The sequence below is a fragment of the Salvelinus fontinalis genome, chromosome 23, assembly GCF_029448725.1.
Source record: "Salvelinus fontinalis isolate EN_2023a chromosome 23, ASM2944872v1, whole genome shotgun sequence".
Lineage (NCBI taxonomy): Eukaryota > Metazoa > Chordata > Actinopteri > Salmoniformes > Salmonidae > Salvelinus > Salvelinus fontinalis.
In genome coordinates this window covers 3,196,770-3,223,714 of record NC_074687.1, presented here as the reverse complement: position 1 = coordinate 3,223,714, position 26,945 = coordinate 3,196,770, and the positions used below count along the sequence as shown (strand labels likewise).

Below are 26,945 nucleotides of genomic sequence, written 5' to 3'. Positions count from 1 at the left end.
GGACATCGCCCAGCCCCAGTGTAATTATATAACGCCTGTGGACATCGCCCAGCACCAGTGTAATTATATAACGCCTGTGGACATCGCCCAGCCCCAGTGTAATTATATAACGCTCGTGGACATCGCCCAGCCCCAGTGTAACTATATAACGCTCGTGGACATCGCCCAGCCCCAGTGTAACTATATAACGCTCGTGGACATCGCCCAGCCCCAGTGTAATTATATTATGCCTGCGGACATCGCCCAGCCCCAGTGTAATTATATAACGCTCGTGGACATCGCCCAGCCCCAGTGTAATTATATAACGCTCGTGGACATCGCCCAGCCCCAGTGTAATTATATATATCACCTGCGGACATCGCCCAGCCCCAGTGTAATTATATAACGCTCGTGGACATCGCCAAGCCCCAGTGTAATTATATAACGCTCGTGGACATCGCCCAGCCCCAGTGTAATTATATAACGCCTGTGGACATCGCCCAGCACCAGTGTAATTATATAACGCTCGTGGACATCGCCCAGCCCCAGTGTAATTATATAACGCTCGTAGACATCGCCCAGCCCCAGTGTAATTATATAACGCTCGTGGACATCGCCAAGCCCCAGTGTAATTATATAACGCCTGTGGACATCGCCCAGCCCCAGTGTAATTATATAACGCCTGTGGACATCGCCCAGCCCCAGTGTAATTATATAACGCTCGTGGACATCGCCCAGCCCCAGTGTAATTATATAACGCCTGTGGACATCGCCCAGCCCCAGTGTAATTATATAACGCCTGTGGACATCGCCCAGCCCCAGTGTAATTATATAACGCTCGTGGACATCGCCCAGCCCCAGTGTAATTATATAACGCCTGTGGACATCGCCCAGCCCCAGTGTAATTATATAACGCCTGTGGACATCGCCCAGCCCAAGTGTAATTATATAACGCCTGTGGACATCGCCCAGCCCCAGTGTAATTATATAACGCCTGTGGACATCGCCCAGCCCCAGTGTAATTATATAACGCTCGTGGACATCGCCCAGCCCCAGTGTAATTATATAACGCCTGTGGACATCGCCCAGCCCCAGTGTAATTATATAACGCCTGTGGACATCGCCCAGCCCCAGTGTAATTATATAACGCCTGTGGACATCGCCCAGCCCCAGTGTAATTATATAACGCTCGTGGACATCGCCCAGCCCCAGTGTAATTATATAACGCTCGTGGACATCGCCCAGCCCCAGTGTAATTATATAACGCTCGTGGACATCGCCCAGCCCCAGTGTAATTATATAACGCCTGTGGACATCAGCACATCCCCGACATCTTGTTGCAGCCATCTGGCCATGCAGATGTTCAAAAAGAATGAATCGTTCGCAAACTGCACAACTCTTTTTACTGACTCGAGAGTCATGATCCGTTTTTCTGGGTGACTTGTTCATTTTAGTCGTTAGTTCGTTTGACCTGCTGGCCTCAATGACTACAGCATGAGTAAAACTCGATCCTCCGGCTCAGTGGCTCCAAAGGACGTACTCCGACCAACAACTATAAAATAGATCATGCTTCATTCACCATAGAGAAGAATAATACATGTTTACAACTGCTAATTGATCGCATGGTGCCAGAATGAATCCAATTCATTATAGAACGTTATGAGGGTCACAGCTTTGTAGAATCAAAACATACGCACAGCCTCTGCTCAACAAACTCATACGAATCATTGGTGGCGCTGCAGTTTGCTAACAATATGCGTTTCTCACCCTCGTGGCAGTGAAGCATTCCGACAAGAGTCTTTCACAATCTAGTCCGGTTGCGGCCACAACTAGACCTCGTTTCAAATGTATCAAGAAATAATTGTATTTGTATGCCTAGCAATCAACACATGTACATTGTTTTAAAGCACACTTTTACAAGTCTCAGTCACAAATGACATCTCCAATAAGCCCCTTATGGTGAACGACATGTGAATGAGAGGCTTGTAGAATAATGACTCTTTCAAGTTTTTAGTTCGTCATTCGCCAGTGGGTGATCCTGCATGCTCCGGGCATCACTGACTGAAATTAACGAAAGGGGTCGAAAGATTGTTTATTTTGCCTGAACCAGTCAAAGATATGCGTCAGTAAAAAGAGACACTTTCCATCACTACATGCAGAGTGAATTGCAATAACGTGCTCGTGACTCTGTGGTTCAGCAACTGCTCTCTCCATCAGTGACTGGGCAGGGCTTGGTGTGGTAATTAGAATCAGGAAGAGAGGGAGAAAGATGACTGAAGTAGCAAACCAAATATAAAAACGGACATGACGTGTCAGAGTTGCGTATCACATTTAACAAACCAAACATTGAAATACTGTTATAGAATGTAAAGTAAAAACCCAAAGCTGTCCGTGCATCAATACCATTATTGAATAAAATACGGTATACCGCGCAGCCCTACCGCACGCGGCAGCAGCTCCCCTGAAGGGCTGTGATCTCCACAACATCTGCATTAGTGTTTCAGAACATATCCTCTAGCTCATTATAGTGGCATGCAGGCTGGCACCTCTTTCTCTTTGTAGCTGGCTATTTATGGGGGTGAACGGGCTGGGCCACGCTCCCCCTGGAGGTGGTGTTGTAAAGCCCACAGGTGTGCAGTGCTACCTCTCCCCTGCACACATGGCACCCCCACACAACCTACAAACACACCAAGAACTGCACACACACCCCACCTCACAACCCCCCGGTTTAACTACAGAAGGACACTCTTTGCTGATGTCCTCTGAAGGACAGATGTGTGATACTAGGATATTCAGCGCAGCATAGCACATGCAGTACAGCACAGCACAGCACACTACCTTATCATGACTTTCCCCTCCCCACCAACTCTGAATAGCAGGATAATGCTGTTACTACAGGGCCATTGTACAGTAGGAAAGGAAAGAATCGGCTATGTTGTCTGAAGATTTGAGCAAGTACACGGGCAGAGATATCTGTCCTTAATTGGAGGGTTATGGTTTAAGAGCAGCGGTTATATGAGCCCAACCTTCAAAGGAGGAAGGTTGCAGTCATCAAGACCAGCTGTGGCCCTCACTCTGTCTGTCTGTCTGTCTCTGTGTGAGAGGGGAGGAGGATGAGGACATGAGGGCCAATGAGAAACACGTGGGAGAGGTAATTAGACAGTAATAATTGGTTATAAACACCCTGAGAAGTCATATAGGAGCTTTAGTGGGACGTTTGTTTAGCTGTTGTGTCTTTCTATTAGGCGACAGGAGTTGTGAGTCATCTGTTTTTCAGTGTGGTATACTGTCTATGTAAAGACCAGTTTGGGCAATGCAACTAGAGCAGGAAAAACTCATTTTTCTACATGCACCTAGTTGGCAGAGAGAGGTCAAGCTGTCAGAAGAGATGTGCATCCTAGTTCAGTCGTGTCCTGTGGTTGTAGTTTCGTGAAACCACACACCCTCGTATAGTCCGCTAACCCTAACATGTGAAAGCCTGTGATGTAATCAGCTCAAATCCTGTTAACTTCTCGCTGGAACATAATGTTTGAGCACCTGTGTGTGTGTGTGTGCACGCACCTCACCTCCGGAGCTATCAGAGGTTATCCGAGCCTGTCTAAGCCCCTTATGTAATTGACTGTCTCTTGTCCTGTGATTAGTGGTAATTTCTTGCGGGCCGTAGTCAATCAAAATAGATGGCTGAGTTTCCCAGCCTTCCAGGCTAAGACAACTTCTTAGACGTCTTGTCCTGCGGTGTTGCAGGATTTGAAAACATTTTCTATTCAAAACATAAAATAATTTCAAACCTCACTGCGATGCCTCAGACCGCTGCGCCACTCGGGAGGCATAACATTATTTTCCTACTGCACAAACATATTTTGTTTTCTCTGTCATCGCCTCCAGACAGTCCACTCCCCTGGGTGAGGTCACCTGAGATATGCTGGTCCCCCAGAACGTTTACGGACGGTCATCCTTCCTATGGTCATTACTCCCAAATGGCCCTCCAGAGGACGATGAGAACGGCGTATAGCGGCCAGGGGGAAGTGTCCTTTAAGTGTCCCTGTGAGTTGACTCAGTCCACTTCTTCAAATGTCTGTGCCGCTGCCAGCCCCTGAATTTATGGGCCAGAATGGGAGATGTAGTGCTGCTGTAGAGCTGGGATCCTTTCACAGGACCTTGTTCCTGGCCAGGCTGCGTTGGAGAGCACTCAGCGGTCTGTCTCCGCAGCCCAAAGGCTGTCATTAAAAGACCTGTGATTTATCAGAGAGAGGATGCGCTGTGAAGGTCGCAATTACACGAGAGACTGCACTGCCTGGACTCTTGTCTTGTCTGTCTTCTGTTCTCTTCCAGGGTTTTCTCTGGATCAAAAAGGGGCTTAGGTGGTGGGTGTGGCAGGGGCGTGGCAATGGGCGCGGTCGGCACGACTGAATTTTAAAGAATATTTTAGAGGCCCCCCCATCTTGGCCTCGTGGAGAATTGTTTTCATTTTTAAAGCACATTTTCTGAAATTCTACACATTTTGCCTTGGAGCTGAAAGAAAATGTTATGGTTTTAAAAAACCTTTCCTGCGATTTGACACATTTGACATGGAGCTGAGACAACATTGTGCAGTGTTAAAGCTAATTTCCGGCAATTTTGTGCATTGTGACATGGATAATGCTGTTTGTTTTTGGTTGTGTTTCAGATATTTTTTTCCCCAATAAAAATGAATGGTAAATAATGTATTGTGTCATTTTGGAGTCACTTTTGTTCTAGATAAGAATATAATATGTTTCTAAACATTTCTACATTAATGTGGATACTACCATGATTAGGGATAGTTCTGAATGAAACGTGAATAATGTGAACTATTTTGCAACCTGTATGGCACAGCTGTCCATTTTTTGGACCTTACGTGAAGCTGGTATACTTTTTTATTTATCACAATTTTCTTTGACCAGTTTTGGTCTATAATACAGCGGCGACAAACAAGTTCCTACCCCCTTCTACTTTCCTCATCCATTTTTGCAAAAATTATGTAATTAGTTGCTTGTAATTTTGGATAGAGGCGATATTTCCATATATTTTTGTTAGCTGCATGTGTGACAACTCCACCAGTCCTATTTATGATATCATTTTTAAAAGATTGCCGTTTTTACATTTTTTACAAAAATATTTTAAAAATATAAATCTTAAATCAATTAATATATTTGAGTTTTACTATAATATTTGTTGTAATATTTGTTCTCTTTTCTGGTGGATGAAACTGAAATAGCAACCAACTTTCTAAGGCTTGTTTTAAAAATAGCGATATTTTGGAGATTATTTCATTTTCAAATAATGGAAAGTGAGAGGTTGTAATCTGAATAAAGGGAAAAAGGCCATTCTTGAACATGGGGTGGGCCATTACTAATCTGCTTGAGAAGCAGTTTGGATTTAAGTATAGCTTTTGTATGACTGCAGCCTTTAGTGAGAGGTGTAATGCTTTAATAATTTCTGCCCTCCGAATTAATATTCATTATATAAACAGGCCCGTTTAATTTTGTCTTGCTTGCCATTCCAAATATCATTTGATCTTTTTTGTTCGTATAATTTAAAAAACAAGTTGTTAGGTGTAGGCAGGGCCATAAGGAAATAGCTAAACTGGGAAATAACTACAGATATAATTGGGGATTTTTCCACAAATAGACAGGTATTTTCCTTTCCATCTAGCAAGATCTTATCTATTTCTGATAACTTTCTATTAAAATATATAAATATATTTCTTTAATTCGGGATATGATTACCGTCAGACCATTTTGCTGTAATCGTCAGACCACAACTGCACAGTAATGGAAAATATATTTTATATAGTTTTTTGTGATCCAATACGTAATATAGTGCATTTATCATAATTTGATTGTAATCCAGAGAGGTTCGAAAAAGTATCTATATCTTCTGAGGCTGTGGAGGGATCCAAGTTGTGGGTTTCAAAGAACATGAATCAGGTGTTGTGTGTATTGGCACTCATAGGGTGTAATGTCTGTGCTTGCCCATTTAAGAGAAAAACTTATCTTGAACAAAGCTTGTTAATCAATCAATGAGTCAAAGCAGTGCTACCGTCTGGCAGCGAAAAAAACCTGGCAAACTGGACATCTGCTGACTAACAAATGTGTTTTTGTGTGTGTTATTAAGCAAGAGATCATGCACACTGCATGATTAACTCATTGGTCATGTATTTTGGAGGGATCACTGTCTCCCCTTCCCTCTCACTTTCTCTCTCCCTCTATTTTCATGTCTCTCCTCTCTCTCACTGTCACTCTCTCTTTTCCTATCTCCCTCCTTATTTATCTCTCTCTCTCCATCATTCTAAATTAAATGTCCTCCACTCTCATACTTACAGGAAGTCTTTAACCTTCCCATGGTGCACTGGTGGGTGGTGAAGGACTAAATTGGTGCTGTGTGTATGTGTATGTGTGTGTGTGTGTGTGTGTGTGTGTGTGTGTGTGTGTGTGTGTGTGTGTGTGTGTGTGTGTGTGTGTGTGTGTGTGTGTGTGTGTGTGTGTGTGTGTGTGTGTGTGGATGGGTGGGTGGGTGGGTGTGTCCGTCCGTCCAGGTGGCTGCTAAATATAAGCACAGTTACAGTGGTAGAGGGACACAGTTTGGTGCGGTTGGGGGTTGTTTGTTATAAGCCTTGTGATCTAACAACCAGGTGGAGCACTGAAACTGAGTGTGTGAGTGTAATTGTGTGTGTGTGTGTGTGTGTGTGTGTGTGTGTGTGTGTGTGTGTGTGTGTGTGTGTGTGTGTGTGTGTGTGTGTGTGTGTGTGTGTGTGTGTGTGTGTGTGTGGTGTGTGGATGGGTGGGTGGGTGGGTGGGTGTGTCCGTCCGTCCAGGTGGCTGCTAAATATAAGCACAGTTACAGTGGTAGAGGGACACAGTTTGGTGCGGTTGGGGGTTGTTTGTTATAAGCCTTGTGATCTAACAACCAGGTGGAGCACTGAAACTGAGTGTGTGAGTGTAAGTGTGTGTGTGTGTGTGTGTGTGTGTGTGTGTGTGTGTGTGTGTGTGTGTGTGTGTGTGTGTGTGTGTGTGTGTGTGTGGGTGGGTGGGTGGGTGGGTGGGTGGGTGGGTGGGTGGGACCGTCCGTCCAGGTGGCTGCTAAATATAAGCACAGTTACAGTGGTAGAGGGACACAGTTTGGTGCGGTTGGGGATTGTTTGTTATAAGCCTTGTGATCTAACAACCAGGTGGAGCACTGACACTGATTGTGTGTGTGTGCGTGCGTGCGTGCGTGCGTGCGTGCGTGCGTGCGTGCATGCGTGCGTGCGTGTGTGTGTGTGTGTGTGTGTTGGCTGGCTTTCGGCCTGGCACAGGCCCTCCCCATTCTGAGCCACAGGTCAGGTGTGAATCCTGTGGAACAGATGGAAGGTGATACAATCACAGATGTGTGAATGGGGTGTATGTGTGTTGTTGGAGAGGGTTCTGGTCCCCTATGGTACATCTTGTCTAGGGTGTAACTCACTCAATAAGAAATATGTGAAAATAATATCAATTACAGTAATAGCACAATGGTACCTGTTTGAGAGTATTTTAGCACTACAAACGCAGACACTGCCATTATAAAGATGATCATCATTAATATTACACTTTCCAGGTGTTCAAAGTTCTTTCCATGGTACAGTATGGGAGAAACTCACCTTTAGTAAGAGAATGCTACAGGGGGAGGATGTTTAGACAGAGACCATAATCCAGTAATAACCATAATAACAGGCATAGCATAATGACATACTAACAGTACTAACATAATAACCATAATAACACTAACATAATAGCCATACTAACAGTAGTAACATAATAACACTAACATAATAACCATAATAACAGTAGTAACATAATAACCATAATAACACTAACATAGTAACCATAATAACACTAACATAATAACCATAATAACACTAACATAATAACCATAATAACACTAACATAATAACCATAATAACAGTCATAGCATAATGACATACTAACAGTACTAACATAATAACCATAATAACACTAACATAATAGCCATAATAACCATAATAACACTAACATAATAGCCATAATAACCATAATAACACTAACATAATAACCATAATAACACTAACATAATAACCATAATAACACTAACATAATAACCATAATAACAGTCATAGCATAATGACATACTAACAGTACTAACATAATAACCATAATAACACTAACATAATAGCCATAATAACCATAATAACACTAACATAATAGCCATAATAACCATAATAACACTAACATAATAGCCATAATAACCATAATAACACTAACATAATAACCATAATAACACTAACATAATAACCATAATAACAGTAGTAACATAATAACCATAATAACACTAACATAATAACCATAACAACACTAACATAATAACCATAATAACAGTAGTAACATAATAACCATAATAACACTAACATAATAACCATAATAACACTAACATAATAACCATAATAACACTAACATAATAACCATAATAACACTAACATAATAACCATAATAACAGTCATAGCATAATGACATACTAACAGTACTAACATAATAACCATAATAACACTAACATAATAGCCATAATAACCATAATAACACTAACATAATAGCCATAATAACCATAATAACACTAACATAGTAACCATAATAACACTAACATAATAACCATAATAACACTAACATAATAACCATAATAACAGTAGTAACATAATAACCATAATAACACTAACATAATAACCATAATAACACTAACATAATAACCATAATAACACTAACATAATAACCATAATAACAGTAGTAACATAATAGCCATAATAACAGTAATATCATAACAGTAATAACAGTAATATAAGTCATAACAATTATAACATAAGTCATTACATAACAGTAATAACAACCATGACATTTATATCATAACAGTAATAACAGTCATAACTAGAGGTCGTCCGATTATGATTTTTCAACGTCGATAACGATACCGATTATTGGAGGACCAAAAAAAGCCAATACTGATTAATCGGACGATTTTTATATATATAGAAAATGACAATTACAACAATACTGAATGAACAATGAACACTTTTATTTTAATTTTATTTTTTTTATTTTTTTATAAATTTTATCCCCGTTTCACCCCAATTTTCGTGGTATCCAATCGCTAGTAATTACTATCTTGTCTCATCGCTACAACTCCCGTACGGGCTCGGGAGAGACGAAGGTCGAAAGCTATGCGTCCTCCGAAGCACAACCCAACCAAGCCGCACTGCTTCTTTAACACAGCGCGCCTCCAACCCGGAAGCCAGCCGCACCAATGTGTCGGAGGAAACACCGTGCACCTGGCCCCCCTTGGTTAGCGCGCACTGCGCCCAGCCCGCCACAGGAGTCGCTGGAGCGCGATGAGACAAGGAAATCCCTACCGGCCAAACCCTCCCTAACCCGGACGACGCTGGCCCAATTGTGCGTCGCCCCACGGACCTCCCGGTCGCGGCCGGCTGCGACAGAGCCTGGGGGCGAACCCAGAGACTCTGGTGGCGCAGTTAGCACTGCGATGCAGTGCCCTAGACCACTGCGCCACCCGGGAGGCCCGAACACTTTTATTTTAACTTAATATAATGCATAAAGAAAATCTATTTAGTTTCAAATAAATAATGAAACATGATCAATTTGGTTTAAATAATGCAAAAACAGTGTTGGAGAAGAAAGTAAAAGTGCAATATGTGCCATGTAAAAAAGCTAACGTTTAAGTTCCTTGCTCAGAACATGAGCATACCAGCAGCATACCACCCTGCATACCCCTACTGGCTTGCTTCTGAAGCTAAGCAGGGTTGGTCCTGGTCAGGCCCTGGATGGGAGACCAGATGCTGCTGGAAGTGGTGTTGGAGGGCCAGTAGGAGGCACTCTTTCCTCTGGTCTAAAAAATATCCCAATGCCCCAGGGCAGTGATTGGGGACACTGCCCTGTGTAGGGTGCCGTCTTTCGGATGGGACGTTAAACGGGTGTCCTGACTCTCTGAGGTCATTAAAGATCCCATGGCACTTATCGTAAGAGTAGGGGTGTTAACCCCGGTGTCCTGGCTAAATTCCCAATCTGGCCCTCCATCATGGTCACCTAATAATCCCCAGTTTACAATTGGCTCATTCATCCCCCTCCTCTCCCCTGTAACTATTCCGCAGGTCGTTGCTGCAAATGAGAACGTGTTCTCAGTCAACTTACCTGGTAAAATAAATAAAATAAAATAAAAATGAGAACATGTGAAAGCTGGTGGTTCCATTTAACATGAGTCTTCAATATTCCCAGTTAAGAAGTTTTAAGTTGTAGTTATTATAGGAATTATAGGACTATTTCTCTCTATACCATTTGTATTTCATAAACCTTTGACTATTGGATGTTCTTCTAGGCACTATAGTATTGCCAGCCTAATCTCGGGAGTTGATAGCCTTGAAGTCATAAACAGCGCTGTGTCTCAAGCATTGCTAAGAGCTGCTGGAAAACACAGTAAAGTGCTGTTTGAATGAATGCTTACGAGCCTGCTGCTGCCTACCACCACTCAGTCGCTCAGTCAGACTGCTCTATCAAATATCAAATCATATTCTTAATTATAATAAAAACACACAGACATACGATACTTTGGTCATTAAAATGGTCAAATCCGGAAACTATCATTTCGAAAACAAAACGTTTATTCTTTCAGTGAAATACGGAACCGTTCCTTACTTTATAGAATGGGTGGCAACCCAAAGTCTAAATATTGCTGTTACATTGCACAACCTTTAATGTTATGTCAAAAATATGTAAAATTCTGGCAAATTAATTGTGGTCTTCGTTAGGAAGAAATTGTATTCACACAGTTCGCAACGAGCCAGGCGGCCCAAACTGCTGCATATACCCTGACTCTGCTTGCCCTGAACGCAAGAGAAGTGACACAATTTCCCTAGTTAATATTGCCTGCTAAAATGATTTTAATTTAACTACACATGCAGGTTTAAAAAAATATACTTGTGTATTGATTTTAAGAAAGGCATTGATGTTTATGGTTAGGTACACTTGTGCAACGATTGTGCTTTTTCGCGAATGCGCTTTTGTTAAATCTTCACCCTTTTTGGCGAAGTTGAAGTGGGCGGTGATTCGATGATAAACTAACAGGCACTGCATTGACTATACGCAATGCAGAACAAGCTAGTTTCACGTAGTAATATCATCAACCATGTGTGGTTAACTAGTGATTACGTGAAGATTGTTTTTTATAAGATAAGTTTAATGCTAGCTAGCAACTTACCTTGGCTCCTTGCAGCCACAAGGTCCTTTTGACGCTGCACTCGCCTAACAGGTGGTCAGCCTGCCACGCAGTCTCCTCGTGGATTGCAATGTAATCGGCCGTAAGGCCAAATACCGATTGTTATGAAGACTTGAAATCGTCCCGAGGCCGATTAATCAGGCCGAATAATTAGTCGACCTCTAGTTATAAATCAACAATACAAACACCCACCACTGTTATAACTCAACAATAGAAACACACACCACCGCTATAACTCAACAATACAAACAACCACCATGTCACGTTCTGACCATAGTTCTTGTGTGTTTTACTTGTTTTAGTGTTGGTCAGGACGTGAGCTGGGTGGGCATTCTATGTTGTGTGTCTAGTTTGTCCATTTCTATGTATGCCTGATATGGTTCTCAATCAGAGGCAGGTGTTTGTCATTGTCTCTGATTGGGAACCATATTTAGTTGGCTTGTTTTGTGTTGGGGCTTGTGGGTGGTTGTTTCCTGTGTTTGTGTTCGTTTCACCAGAGAGGACTGTTTCGGTTTGCCACGTTTGTTGTTTTTGTATTTTGTAAGTGTTCACATTATCGTCTTTATTAAAACATGTTGAGCACAAACTACGCTGCGTCTTGGTCCAATCCCTGCTACACCTCCTCATCAAACGAAGAGGAGGAAGGCTGCCGTTACACACCACCGCTATAACTCAACAATACAAACAACCACCATCGCTATAACTCAACCACACAAACACCCACCACTGTTATAACTCAACAATAAAAACAACCAACACTGGTATAAGTCAACAACCTACAAACACCCACCCGTGTTATAATTTAACACAGACACACACCCCTGTTGTCATTCATCCACAATACAAAGACACACCCATTAAACTGTCCAGCTGCGGGCTGAGAATTGCCAGGGACCTCACCATACCATATTACCATGATACTTAGTGGCAGATACATGTTTTATTGCAATTCTATATGTATCACGATTCTACAAATATGTATTGTGATCCGATACTGCGATTTTAATGTGATTCGATGTTCCAAACATATTGCTCACTGTTATGTCTGCAGCAGAGAGACAAGAGAGAGCCATGAGAAACAAGTATTGATATAATATCGTCTAAAATAACATTGTGACACTGAACTATTGATTTTTTGCCCCATCACTACAAAGAACACACTACCAAGGTAGCAGAGTTCCCTCAGCAACCACAATCAGTAAAAGCCCTCCAGGGTTCACCTTCCCCATGCTGCAGAAGGACACCATTTCAAAAGAGTGAAACTGTGACTCACACTTTGTTTTGGTATAGGAATTTTACTCATTGTTTTTGTATTCATCACACATCACCTTAGAAATACTGTTGGTTCGAGGACTGTAGGTTGATCCAAAAATAGATTGGTGTATGCTGCTGAATATATTACACAGAATTCATGTTTCTTTCATTCCTCACCTCTTTTTCCCTCAGATGAGTCTTGGTTTTGATTTGTTAGGCGATGGAATAAAAATGTCTCGCTGTTCTAAAACAAACCGAGACCTATCTGTACATCCCAGACAAAGAAACAAGGAATCTGACCACTTCAAAGCCTCTACCACACACACACACACACACACACACTCCCAAACCAAAACTGTTAGCTAGCTTATGGGGATAATTCCTAAAACTCTTTGTCCTTGGCACTTGTGTCCTTTCATTTCTCATAATTTCTCTCAAAATGACGTAACTACCGGCACTTCGTTCAATTTGTCTAATACAATGGCAATTTGGACCATAACACTGTTGGGTTTGATTCAAACAGCTGTTAAAGCCAATAATGATACGGTTTAAATGGTCCTAATCACACATCTTCTGGCACGGACAGCGTAGTTCCCAGGACGGGCGTGAGCTGCCAACGACCGCCTGCCAAACCACCATTGAATGTCCACAGGACTGGCATGGCCACTGTGTTGAACGTAACCAAATGAAGGAGATCAAATCCAATTTGATTTGAACCAGTCACCCGTAGATGACATTTATTATGGCTCAGACACACCAATAGTGTGTCAGGAAACACTCTTTGCCCTATAGATATGATACAATCAAGGCTACTAAATAGAATATACATGAAGGACAAAAATAAATAACTCCGAAATAATTTACAAACCACGCATTTAGTTGCAACAGCGCCTCTTAAACCTCAGGAGGCTGAAGAAATGTGGCTTGTCACCCAAAACCCTGACAAACTTTTACAGGTGCACAATCGAGCGCATCCTGTCGGGCTGTATCACAGCCTGGTACGGCAACTGCACCGCCCACAACCGCAAGGCTTATCAGAGGGTGGTGCGGTCTGCAAAATGCATCACCGGGGACAAACTACCTGCCCTCCATGACACCTACACCACCTGATGTCACAGGAAGGCCAAAAAGATCATTAAAGACATCAACCACCCGAGCCACTGCCTGTTCACACCGCCACCATCCAGAAGGCGAGGTCAGTACAGGTGCATCAAAGCTGGGACCGAGAGACTGAAAAACAGCTTCTATCTCAATGCCATCAGACTGCTTAACAGCAATCACTAACTCAAGGAGGCTGCTGCCTACATTGATACCCAATCACTGGACAGTAATAAATGGATCACTAGTCACTTCATACAATGCACTCTAAATAATGCCACATTAATACATGTTACATATCTTACATTGCTTATATCACATGTATATACATGTATTTTATACCATCTATTGCACCTTGCCTATGCCGCTCAGCCATCGCTCATCCATATACTTACATGTACATATTCTCATTCACCCCTTTAGATTTGTGTGTATTAGGTAGTTGTTGGGGAATTGTTAGATTACTTGTTAGATATTACTACACTGTCAGAACTAGCATTTTGCTTCACTCGCATTAACATATGCTAACCATGTGTATGTGGCAAATACAATTTGATTTGATTTTAGTAATGTTAGTTGGATGGAGGACAGGACCCCTCCAATCTCACATTATTGAAATGCATGATCCTCCTTAATCAAACGTACCTCTTATGCCACAGACAGGGTTTCAACACACACACGCACACACACACACACACACACACACACACACACACACACACACACACATTTGTGGAACTTATGGCCTTATATTGCTAATTTAACATGCAGTCTAAATAAATGAAATTGTCTAATTTCATGAGCTAACAGTACTGTGTTAAACTCAAATGAGTAAAGGACTGTGTTAAACTCAAATGAGTAAAGTACTGCGTTAAACTCAAATGAGTAAAGTACTGCGTTAAACTCAAATGAGTAAAGTACTGTGTTAAACTCAAATGAGTAAAGTACTGCGTTAAACTCAAATGAGTAAAGTACTGTGTTAAACTCAAATGAGTAAAGTACTGTGTTAAACTCAAATGAGTAAAGTACTGTGTTAAACTCAAATGAGTAAAGTACTGTGTTAAACTCAAATGAGTAAAGTACTGTGTTAAACTCAAATGAGTAAAACACAGGAAGGTGTAATACAATTAGACATCTATGAATAGGAAAATATTTACATAAAGATTCCATACATAGTAGGCTGTGGTTTAAATGTGTGACTTGGATACAATGTTGCCGAACGAGGTATCGCATGCTTTAATTATGATCCAAAGGTTGTTCTAAATCTATCAAGTAGTAGGCTCGTGATTGATGTTGATAGCCTAGGATAAAAACTATTTAACGGTGCAGTTGGCTATGGTTCTTTCATCATTCTGACCGTGCAAAGATAAACCCGTTAACCTAACCCGTTCAGGCTATTTATTTGCTATTGAATAGTCTTGCTTAATTATGTTTAATTTATATGTCCATTCTAAAAAAACAAATCGACCGCTGGCTGAATCTCTTGTAGCCACACATTTTGCCAAGTGACTGCTCATCATTACAATGTAGTCTACCGCGGGGCTGTTAGCACAAAGCGCTCTGAAGCGTGAGGAGCAACTGCCTGCAAATCCTGCGAGGAGCCATTAAAGCCTTACCTAGGAAATGTGCCCGTCTTCATTGTTTTAGAAGTCAGGCTAGTGTCCGTTTTTTCCTCCGTTAACCGAGCTGTGTGGGCAGTGGTCCGGTTTCACAGCGCTGTTTGAAATCAGATTCATGAAAGCTGCACATTCGGTGTCGTCTCACATTGTCGCAAGCGTTTTTCATGCACCCTCAGCATGAGAGTGGTGGGCGGAGCCTCGATGTCTCTTTCGCTTTGAGGTTGTAACCAAGCGTGAAATATAGCGCCTTTGAGTGTTTGGGTCAAACACGAGTTTATTTGAAGCCTTCCTAAACATGAATAATACCTTGCCCTCAATTCGTCGCGCATGGACTCTACAAGATGTCCAAAGGGTTCCACAGGGATGCTGGCCCATGTTGATTCCAATGCTTCTCACAGTTGTGTCAAGTTGGCTGGATGTCCTTTGGGTGGTGGACCATTCTTGATACACATGGGAAACTGTTGAGGGTGAAAAACCCAGCAGCGTTGCAATTCTTAATACAAACCAGGCCGCTTGCCACTTACTACCATACCACGTTCAAAGTCACTTAAATCTTTTGTCTTGTCCATTCACCATCTGAATGGCATACGTACACAATACATCTCATTTGTCTCAAGGCTTGAAAATCCTTCTTTAACCTGTCTCCTCACCTTCATCTGCACTGATTGAAGTGGATTTAACAAGTTACATCAATAAGGAATCATAGCTTTAAACTAGATTCACCTTGTCAGTCTATGTCAGTGGTTCCCAACCTTTTTCAGTTACTGTACCACCAACTGAATTTTGCTTTGCACATAGTACCCCCTCATAGTGCATTTTACCAGTAGGCCTATGGTCTCATGACTCTTCTCAAGTACCCCCAGTGGATAGGCCAAGTACCCTCCAGTGGTCCTAGTACACCTGTGGTTGGGAACCACTGGTCTATGTCATGGAAAGAGCAGCTGTTCTTAATGTTTTGTACATTCAGTGTATAATAATACGATTTGATGTAAGAAATTGAAACTGAAATATTTCCCTCATAGGCCTGCTTGTGTGGTGACAACTCATAGCCTATCATGAAAAACTTGGAGCCTAATTTGCTTGACTGCTAAATCTGTCAAATCATTATTCAGACCTACACTTACATGATGAAGACACATTATCTCTAGGATGCTTAATAGCAAAGTCACATTTATATGTAGTCCCATGGAGGGAGGCATGGCCGCTGCATGTGTTTGTGTGTGTGTATCTTACTGACTTTTCCAAGACTTACCTTACCTGGTGACCCCTATATCACCTGGTGACCCCTATATCACCTGGTGCCCCTATATCACCTGGTGACCCCTATATCACCTGGTGACCCCTATATCACCTGGTGCCCCTATATCACCTGGTGCCCCTATAACACCTGGTGCCCCTATATCACCTGGTGCCCCTATATCACCTGGTGCCCCTACATCACCTGGTGCCCCTATAACACATGGTGCCCCTTCATCACCCGGTGCCCCTACATCACCTAGTGCCCCTATTTCACCTGGTGCCCCTATATCACCTGGTGCCCCTATATCACCTGGTGCCCCTATAACACCTGGTGCCCCTATAACACCTGGTGCCCCTATAACACCTGGTGCCCCTATATCACCTGGTGCCCCTACATCACCTGGTGCCCCTATATCACCTGGTGCCCCTACATCACCTGGTGCCCCTACATCACCTGGTGCCCCTATAACACCTGGTGCCCCTTCATCACCTGGTGCCCCTACATCACCTGGTGCCCCTACATCACCTGGTGCCCCTACATCACCTGGTGACACTATAACACCTGGTGCCCCTACATCACCTGGTGCCCCTACATCACCTGGTGCCCCTATATCAACTGGTGCCCTATATCACCTGGTGCCCCTATTTCTTTGAGTCCACGTGTCTTCCAGAATAGAACGGGACCCTGGGAAATAAAAAGGTACAAATTAGCGAGGGGACATCACATGATAGTTTGTATTAGTTTGCATGCAGTCGTGTGTGTGCTTTTGCGTGTGTATCGTGTGCGAGTGTGCTTTTGTGTGTGTATCATCTTACTGACTTTTCCAAGACTTACCTTACCTGGTGACCCCTATATCACCTGGTGACCCCTATATCACCTGGTGCCCCTATATCCCCTGGTGCCCCTATATCACCTGGTGACCCCTATATCACCTGGTGCCCCTATATCACCTGGTGACCCCTATATCACCTGGTGACCCCTATATCACCTGGTGCCCCTATATCACCTGGTGACCCCTATATCACCTGGTGACCCCTATATCACCTGGTGCCCCTATATCACCTGGTGACCCCTATATCACCTGGTGCCCCTATATCACCTGGTGCCCCTATAACACCTGGTGCCCCTATAACACCTGGTGCCCCTATATCACCTGGTGCTCCTATAACACCTGGTGCCCCTATAACACCTGGTGCCCCTATATCACCTGGTGCCCCTATATCACCTGGTGCCCCTATATCACCTGGTGCCCCTACATCACCTGGTGCCCCTATATCACCTGGTGCCCCTACATCACCTGGTGCCCCTACAACACCTGGTGCCCCTATAACACCTGGTGCCCCTTCATCACCTGGTGCCCCTACATCACCTGGTGCCCCTACATCACCTGGTGCCCCTACATCACCTGGTGACACTATAACACCTGGTGCCCCTACATCACCTGGTGCCCCTATATCAACTGGTGCCCTATATCACCTGGTGCCCCTATTTCTTTGAGTCCACGTGTCTTCCAGAATAGAACGGGACCCTGGGAAATAAAAAGGTACAAATTAGCGAGGGGACATCACATGATAGTTTGTATTAGTTTCCATGCAGTCGTGTGTGTGCTTTTGCGTGTGTATCGTGTGCGAGTGTGCTTTTGTGTGTGTATCATCTTACTGACTTTTCCAAGACTTACCTTACCTGGTGACCCCTATATCACCTGGTGACCCCTATATCACCTGGTGCCCCTATATCCCCTGGTGCCCCTATATCACCTGGTGACCCCTATATCACCTGGTGCCCCTATATCACCTGGTGACCCCTATATCACCTGGTGACCCCTATATCACCTGGTGCCCCTATATCACCTGGTGACCCCTATATCACCTGGTGACCCCTATATCACCTGGTGCCCCTATATCACCTGGTGACCCCTATATCACCTGGTGCCCCTATATCACCTGGTGCCCCTATAACACCTGGTGCCCCTATAACACCTGGTGCCCCTATATCACCTGGTGCTCCTATAACACCTGGTGCCCCTATAACACCTGGTGCCCCTATATCACCTGGTGCCCCTATATCACCTGGTGCCCCTATATCACCTGGTGCCCCTATATCACCTGGTGCCCCTATAACACCTGGTGCCCCTATATCACCTGGTGCCCCTATAACACCTGGTGCCCCTATAACACCTGGTGCCCCTATATCACCTGGTGCCCCTATATCACCTAGTGCCCCTACATCACCTGGTGCCCCTATAACACATGGTGCCCCTTCATCACCCGGTGCCCCTACATCACCTAGTGCCCCTATATCACCTGGTGCCCCTATATCACCTGGTGCCCCTATATCACCTGGTGCCCCTATAACACCTGGTGCCCCTATATCACCTGGTGACCCCTATATCACCTGGTGCCCCTATAACACCTGGTGCCCCTATAACACCTGGTGCCCCTATAACACCTGGTGCCCCTATATCACCTGGTGCCCCTACATCACCTGGTGCCCCTATATCACCTGGTGCCCCTTCATCACCTGGTGCCCCTACATCACCTGGTGCCCCTATAACACCTGGTGCCCCTTCATCACCTGGTGCCCCTACATCTCCTGGTGCCCCTACATCACCTGGTTCCCCTACATCACCTGGTGCCACTATAACACCTGGTGCCCCTACATCACCTGGTGCCCCTATATCACCTGGTGCCCCTACATCACCTGGTGCCCCTACATCACCTGGTGCCCCTATAACACATGGTGCCCCTTCATCACCCGGTGCCCCTACATCACCTGGTGCCCCTATATCACCTGGTGCCCCTACATCACCTGGTGCCCCTACATCACCTGGTTCCCCTATAACACCTGGTGCCCCTTCATCACCTGGTGCCCCTACATCACCTGGTGCCCCTACATCACCTGGTGCCCCTATATCAACTGGTGCCCTATATCACCCGGTGCCCCTATTTCTTTGAGTCCATGCGTCTTCCAGAATAGAATGGGACCCTGTGAAATAAAAAGGTACAAATTAGCGAGGGGACATCACATGATAGTTTGTATTAGTTTGCATGCAGTCGTGTGTGTGCTTTTGTGTGTGTATCGTGTGCGAGTGTGCTTTTGTGTGTGTATCATGTGTGTGTATCGTGTGTGCTTTTGTGTGTGTATCGTGTGTGTGTTTGTTTGAGCTCCACTATTGGTTCGTGTGTGTTCATCTTTCATTTGTGTGTGTGTGTGTTTAAACTGTCTGTGGAAGTGTGGGCGTGTGTTTCCTGCGGCGCTGCCTGTGTGTTTGTGCGCTGCTCACTTAATTGTCTCATCAGTAAATGTCAAACGTCCAAATGGCTTCACCGTCCCGATTTATTTATTCATTTGTGCTCCATCAGACGCGGCCACTGCTGTAGCACACTGCAATTACAACAGAACACAGACATATTACCATGAATAATAAATCACTAGACAGAGAAACATGGCCAGCCAGATGGCCATGTACTGTCACAGCTACACAGAGAGAAGCTGGCCAGCCAGATGGCCATGTACTGTCACAGCTATACAGAGAGAAGCTGGCCAGCCAAATGGCCATGTACTGTCACAGCTATAAGGAGAGAAGCTGGCCAGCCAGATGGCCATGTACTGTCACAGCTATACAGAGAGAAGCTGGCCAGCCAAATGGCCATGTACTGTCACAGCTATAAGGAGAGAAGCTGGCCAGCCAGATGGCCATGTACTGTCACAGCTACACAGAGAGAAGCTGGCCAGCCAAATGGCCATGTACTGTCACAGCTATAAGGAGAGAAGCTGGCCAGCCAGATGGCCATGTACTGTCACAGCTACACAGAGAGAAGCTGGCCAGCCAGATGGCCATGTACTGTCACAGCTATAAGGAGAGAAGCTGGCCAGCCAGATGGCCATGTACTGTCACAGCTATACAGAGAGAAACTGGCCAGCCAGATGGCCATGTACTGTCACAGCTACACAGAGAGAAGCTGGCCAGCCATATGGCCATGTACTGTCACAGCTATACAGAGAGAAGCTGGCCAGCCAGATGGCCATGTACTGTCACAGCTACACAGAGAGAAGCTGGCCAGCCAGATGGCCATGTACTGTCACAGCTATACAGAGAGAAACTGGCCAGCCAGATGGCCATGTACTGTCACAGCTACACAGAGAGAAGCTGGCCAGCCAGATGGCCATGTACTGTCACAGCTATACAGAGAGAAACTGGCCAGCCAGATGGCCATGTACTGTCACAGCTATACAGAGAGAAGCTGGCCAGCCAGATGGCCATGTACTGTCACAGCTATACAGAGAGAAGCTGGCCAGCCAGATGGCCATGTACTGTCACAGCTACACAGAGAGAAGCTGGCCAGCCAGATGGCCATGTACTGTCACAGCTATACAGAGAGAAGCTGTCCAGCCGGTTGGTCATGTAGAAGCTGGTCAGCCGGATGGCCATGTACTGTCACAGCTACACAGAGAGAAGCTGGCCATGTACTTAGAGAGAACGGACTTAAAGAGAGAGCAATACCTTTTATTTAATTTGACCTTTGTTTTAGCAGGTAGAGGGCCTACTAGATACTGGACACTGGCTTAGAGCATATTTGGGTTTGGCCGGGGTAGGCCGTCATTGTAAATAAGAATTTGTTCTTAACTGACTTGCCTAGTTAAATAAAGGTTAAATAAAATAAATATATTGTCGTACAGCAATGACCTATAGGAAAAACATGTTGTAGATGAATAAATAGTAGCAGCAGAGATGACCCATGCAGCTTAGACTAACAGAGAATGTGCTGCACTGAAAGACACAAAATCACAGAACAACACCAAACTCACTGATACTAATACACTAATACAACCTTTACACAGAAACATCCATTTATACACACACTTACAGATCTATTTACTGAGAATGAATGAGTGATTAGTTGCACACTCACACATAGACTTCACCACTTGTAATATGCTCTACTCATCACCATTTTACTCTCCTCATCACCATATTACTCTCCTCATCACCATATTACTCTCCTCATCACCGTATTACTCTCCTCATCACCGTATTACTCTCCTCATCACCGTATTACTCTCCTCATCACCGTATTACTCTCCTCATCACCGTATTACTCTCCTCATCACCGTATTACTCTCCTCATCACCGTATTGCTCTCCTCATCACCGTATTACTCTCCTCATCACCATATTACTCTCCTCATCACCATATTACTCTCCTCATCACCGTATTACTCTCCTCATTACCATATTACTCTCTTCATCACCGTATTACTCTCCTCATCACCATATTACTCTCTTCATCACCGTATTACTCTCCTCATCACCATATTACTCTCCTCATCACCGTATTACTCTCTTCATCACCATATTACTCTCTTCATCACCGTATTCCTCTCCTCATCACCATATTACTCTCCTCATCACCATATTACTCTCCTCATCACCATATTACTCTCCTCATCACCGTATTACTCTCCTCATCACCATATTACTCTCCTCATCACCGTATTACTCTCCTCATCACCGTATTACTCTCCTCATCACCGTATTACTCTCCTCATCACCGTATTACTCTCCTCATCACCGTATTACTCTCCTCATCACCGTATTGCTCTCCTCATCACCGTATTACTCTCCTCATCACCATATTACTCTCCTCATCACCATATTACTCTCCTCATCACCGTATTACTCTCCTCATTACCATATTACTCTCTTCATCACCGTATTACTCTCCTCATCACCATATTACTCTCTTCATCACCGTATTACTCTCCTCATCACCATATTACTCTCCTCATCACCGTATTACTCTCTTCATCACCATATTACTCTCTTCATCACCGTATTACTCTCCTCATCACCATATTACTCTCCTCATCACCATATTACTCTCCTCATCACCATATTGCTCTCCTCATCACCGTATTACTCTCCTCATCACCGTATTACTCTCTTCATCACCGTATTACACTCTTCATCACCATATTACTCTCCTCATCACCGTATTACTCTCCTCATCACCGTATTACTCTCCTCATCACCACATTACTCTCCTCATCACCATATTACTCTCCTCATCACCGTATTACTCTCCTCATCACCATATTACTCTCCTCATCACCGTATTACTCTCCTCATCACCATATTACTCTCCTCATCACCATATTACCCTTCTCATCACCATTTTAGATTACTCTCCTCCTCCTCACAATCTTAGATGACTCTCATCCTCCTCACAATCTTAGATGACTCTCCTCATCATTTCAGATTACTTTCCTCCTCACAATCTTAGATTACTCTCCTCCTCCTCATTTTAGATTACTCTCCTCCTCACCATCTTAGATTGTTTTCCTCCTCCTCCTCACAATCTTAGATTACTCTCATCCTCTTCACAATCTTAGATTACTCTCGTCCTCATCATTTTAGATTACTCTCCTCCTCACCATCTTAGATTGTTCTCCTCCTCCTCATAATCTTAGATGACTCTCATCCCCCTCACAATCTTAGATTGTTCTCCTTCTCCTCACAATCTTAGATTACTCTCCTACTCACCATTTTATTTTACTCTCCTCCTCCTCACCATTGGAGATGACTCTCCTCTTCACCATTTTAGATTACTCTCCTCCTCACCATCGTAGATGACTCTCCTCCTCACCATCTTAGATTGCTCTCCTCCTCACCATCTTAGATTACTCTCCTCCTCACCATTGGAGACTCGCCTCCTCACCATCTTAGATTGCTCTCCTGCTCACCATCTTAGATCACTCTCCTCCTCACTATTGGAGATTACTCTCCTCCTCACCATCGTAGATTACTCTCCTCCTCACCATTGGAGATTACTCTCCTCCTCACCATCTTAGATTACTCTCCTCCTTCTCACCGTTGTAGATTACTCTCCTCACCATCGTAGATTACTCACCTCATTTTAGATTGTGCTCATCCTCACCATTTTAGATTCCTCTCCTTACCATCAAAGACACACTCTCCTTCTTTCATGCCCCCCATTTGAGATGAAATCACCTCTGTCATTAGCGGATGAGCTTCATAACTTCCTCTCACTGATGGCGTTGGTGCTGTAGTTCGGTAGCTTCCTGTCTGTGATGTTTTGAAACTGTAGAGCAGTGTTTGGGTGAGGAGAGCGTGATTAGCGTGTCGCCAATGTGGTTTCCATTTTAATCTCCTCATGAATTAGTCTCTATGTCATCATTATCATTATCTGATGTATGTCATCACTGTTATTGTGGTCCTCGTCTTCCTGCTCTCTTTCTCAACGTTGTCATCATCATCATCATCATCATTTTCTGTTCAGTATTATGACCATATAATGGAGTCAGGGAGTGTATCATCTTCTTCATTTTTGGTTTCTAAACATCCTCTAAACATCTGGTCATTGCTCGGATCCAACCCAACGTGCAGTTCGCCGTTGTCACGTTCCTGACCTATTTCTGTTAGTTTGTTATGTGTGTTAGTTGGTCAGGACGTGAGGTTGGGTGGGCATTCTATGTTTTCTGTTTCTGTGTTGGTTTTGGGTTGCCTGGTATGGCTCTTAATTAGAGGCAGGTGTTTGGCGTTCCTCTAATTAAGAGTCATATTTAGGTAGGCGTTGTCACAGTGTTCGCTGTGGGTGATTGTCTTCCATGTCTGTGTTATGTTTGCACCATATGGGACTGTATACGGTTTGTTCGGTTTATGTAGTCTGTTCCCTATTCGTGCGTTCTTCTTGTTTCATGTAAGTTCGTCGTCTAGGTCTGTCTTCACCGTTTTGTTGTTTTTGTTAGTTGAGTCATTTTCGTGTTTTGTTAAATAAATTATGTCGTTAAACTTCACTGCGCCTTGGTTCGATCACTACTCCTCCTTTTCGGTAGAAGAGGAGGAGGACCGCCGTTACAGCCGTCACTGTAATCAGGGCCGTTAGCGACGCAAAGGAGCAAAGCCGTTTCCATAGCGATGGAGCCATCTTATCTCGGCGGTCATCCTGGTCATTTCATCCCATCTGTTTCCACTGATTAGCGTGTTGCCACCGATTGAGTCAACATGTCACAAAGCATTGTTGACAACACCCGTCCGGATACAACTGGTTTGGCTCTCAGAAGATTGGCTGAAGGCAGAGACACAAGGAACAGCATTTTGACTTTGATTATAGCATTCTTTATAATGTTCTTCATGGGTTCTAAACTTCTGTGCATTGAGAGGTGACTCCATAATTAACCTCACCCCTAACCCTCAAGTTGTAGTTGTCCTTGATTGAATAGTTGTGATGACATAGCCAATCATGTCCTTGGTAGCATGGCCATCTAAAAGTAATGCATGGCCATCTAGTAGTCAGGGTTGGGGTCAACGTCAAATCAAATCAAATTTTATTAGTCACATACACATGGTTAGCAGATGTTAATGCGAGTGTAGCTTGTGCTTCTAGTTACGACAGTGCAGTAATATCTAACAAGTAATCTAACAATTCCCCAACAACTACCTAATACACACAAATCTACAGGGATGGATTAAGAGTATGTACATATAAATATATGGATGAGCAATGGCCGAGCGGCATAGGCAAGATGCAATAGATGGTATAAGATACAGTATATACTGTACATATGAGATGAGTAACGTAAGATATGAAAACATTATTAAAGTGCCGTTGTTTAAAGTGACTAGTGAGTCTCTATGTAGGCAGCAGCCTCTCTGAGTTAGTGATTGCTGTTTAGCAGTCTGATGGCCTTGAGATAGAACATGGCAGGGTTGGGGTCAACATGGCATGGGGTCAACATGGCATGGGGTCAACATGGCAGGGTTGGGGTTTTCAATGCTTTTCAATGAGGAACATTTTGAATTAGAATTGGAGTTTAGTTTCTGGATTGAATCGGAATTGACCCCAACCCTGATGCATGGGCAACAGCAGGCATGCTTAATAGGTTGAGCCAATCTCTGACCATTGCTGGCAAGCGTCAGGGCGTTCCCAATAAAGATTTTCTGACCGTCTCAAATTGATTAAATACAGTGAGTGACGTGGATCTGTAGACATGTTCTGTGGCACATGCAGCATTTGACTTGATGAATAACAATAACACTGAAAGATTCTTGGAATCTGTGGGTGTAGCAGGACAGGTAGGATGACTGACAGTAGTGAGGGTGAACAGGAGGTCACGGGTCAGGTGACTGAGAGGAATGGAGGAGTCTGAGGCAGGAATTGCTTAAACCACAAAGTGACATATTTACTGAATAGTTTTTTGTGTGCTGCATAACAAAGGAAACAGAATGACATGTATCCAATCAAATCCATAATCACAAAAGCCAAATCATAATAAAAATAATTGTCACCATTAACATAATGAAGTAATGCAGCAATTCAGTTCAATATGAAGCATGATTTTTTTATTTTTGGGTTGGTATTTTACCCCCTTTTTCTCCCCAATTTCATGATATCCAATTCCGATCTTGTCTCATCGCTGCAACTCCCCAACAGGCTCGGGAGAGGCGAAAGTCATAAGTCCTCCAAAACACAAGTCGCTAGAGCACAATGAGCCAAGTAAAGCCCCCCGGCCAAACCCTCCCCTAACCGGGACAAAGTAAAGCCCCCCGGCCAAACCCTCCCCTAACTGGGACAAAGTAAAGCCCCCCGGCCAAACCCTCCCCTAACTGGGACAAAGTAAAGCCCCCCGGCCAAACCCTCCCCTAAACGGGACAAAGTAAAGCCCCTCGGCCAAACCCTCCCCTAACCGGGACAAAGTAAAGCCCCTCGGCCAAACCCTCCCCTAACTGGGACAAAGTAAAGCCCCCCGGCCAAACCCTCCCCTAACCGGGACAAAGTAAAGCCCCTCGGCCAAACCCTCCCCTAACCGGGACAATGTAAAGCCCCCCGGCCAAACCCTCCCCTAACCGGGACAAAGTAAAGCCCCTCGGCCAAACCCTCCCCTAACCGGGACAAAGTAAAGCCCCCCGGCCAAACCCTCCCCTAACCGGGACAAAGTAAAGCCCCCCGGCCAAACCCTCCCCTAACCGGGACAAAGCTGGGCCAATTATGCGCCGCCCAATGGGACTCCCGGTTATGGATCAAACCCGCGTCTGCAGTGACACCTCAAGGACTGCGATGCCTTAGACCACTGAGCCACTCGGGAGGACCAATACGAAGTATGATTGAGTCATTTAGGATCATAACCATTCATCATAATCCTGATAACGATAATGCAAATAAATCAATCAGCTATCGATTATTCAATCTATAATCTCCATCAGTTTGTTCTCAGCATCAACAATCAATAATGACATTTCATATGTCATACTTCCAGGTTTGTCTTCATATGTACCTATCGTTTAGTTACATTTTAACCATATATCACTGGCATAATTGTCCTGTGAGGATCTGTCGGGCCGTGATCATTGTCCATTAATATAACATAATAGGTTTGGAGCGTGAACTCAAATTCGAGCTCTGCAGTAATAACTATAAACAATAACTGATGGTCCGCTCTCCCAAG

The 26,945-nt window shown here is 44.1% G+C and overlaps 1 protein-coding gene across 1 annotated transcript in view; it reads right to left on the bottom strand.

Annotated features, from left to right (window-relative positions):
• LOC129820718 (beta-galactoside alpha-2,6-sialyltransferase 2-like) overlaps positions 1-15,459 on the bottom strand; it is an 81,877-nt gene extending 66,418 nt beyond the window's left edge. The window contains exon 1 of the mRNA XM_055877622.1: positions 15,237-15,459. The gene's annotated coding sequence lies outside the window, so the exon portion shown is untranslated. The remainder of the gene's footprint in view (positions 1-15,236) is intronic.
• Positions 15,460-26,945: the final 11,486 nt, after the last annotated feature.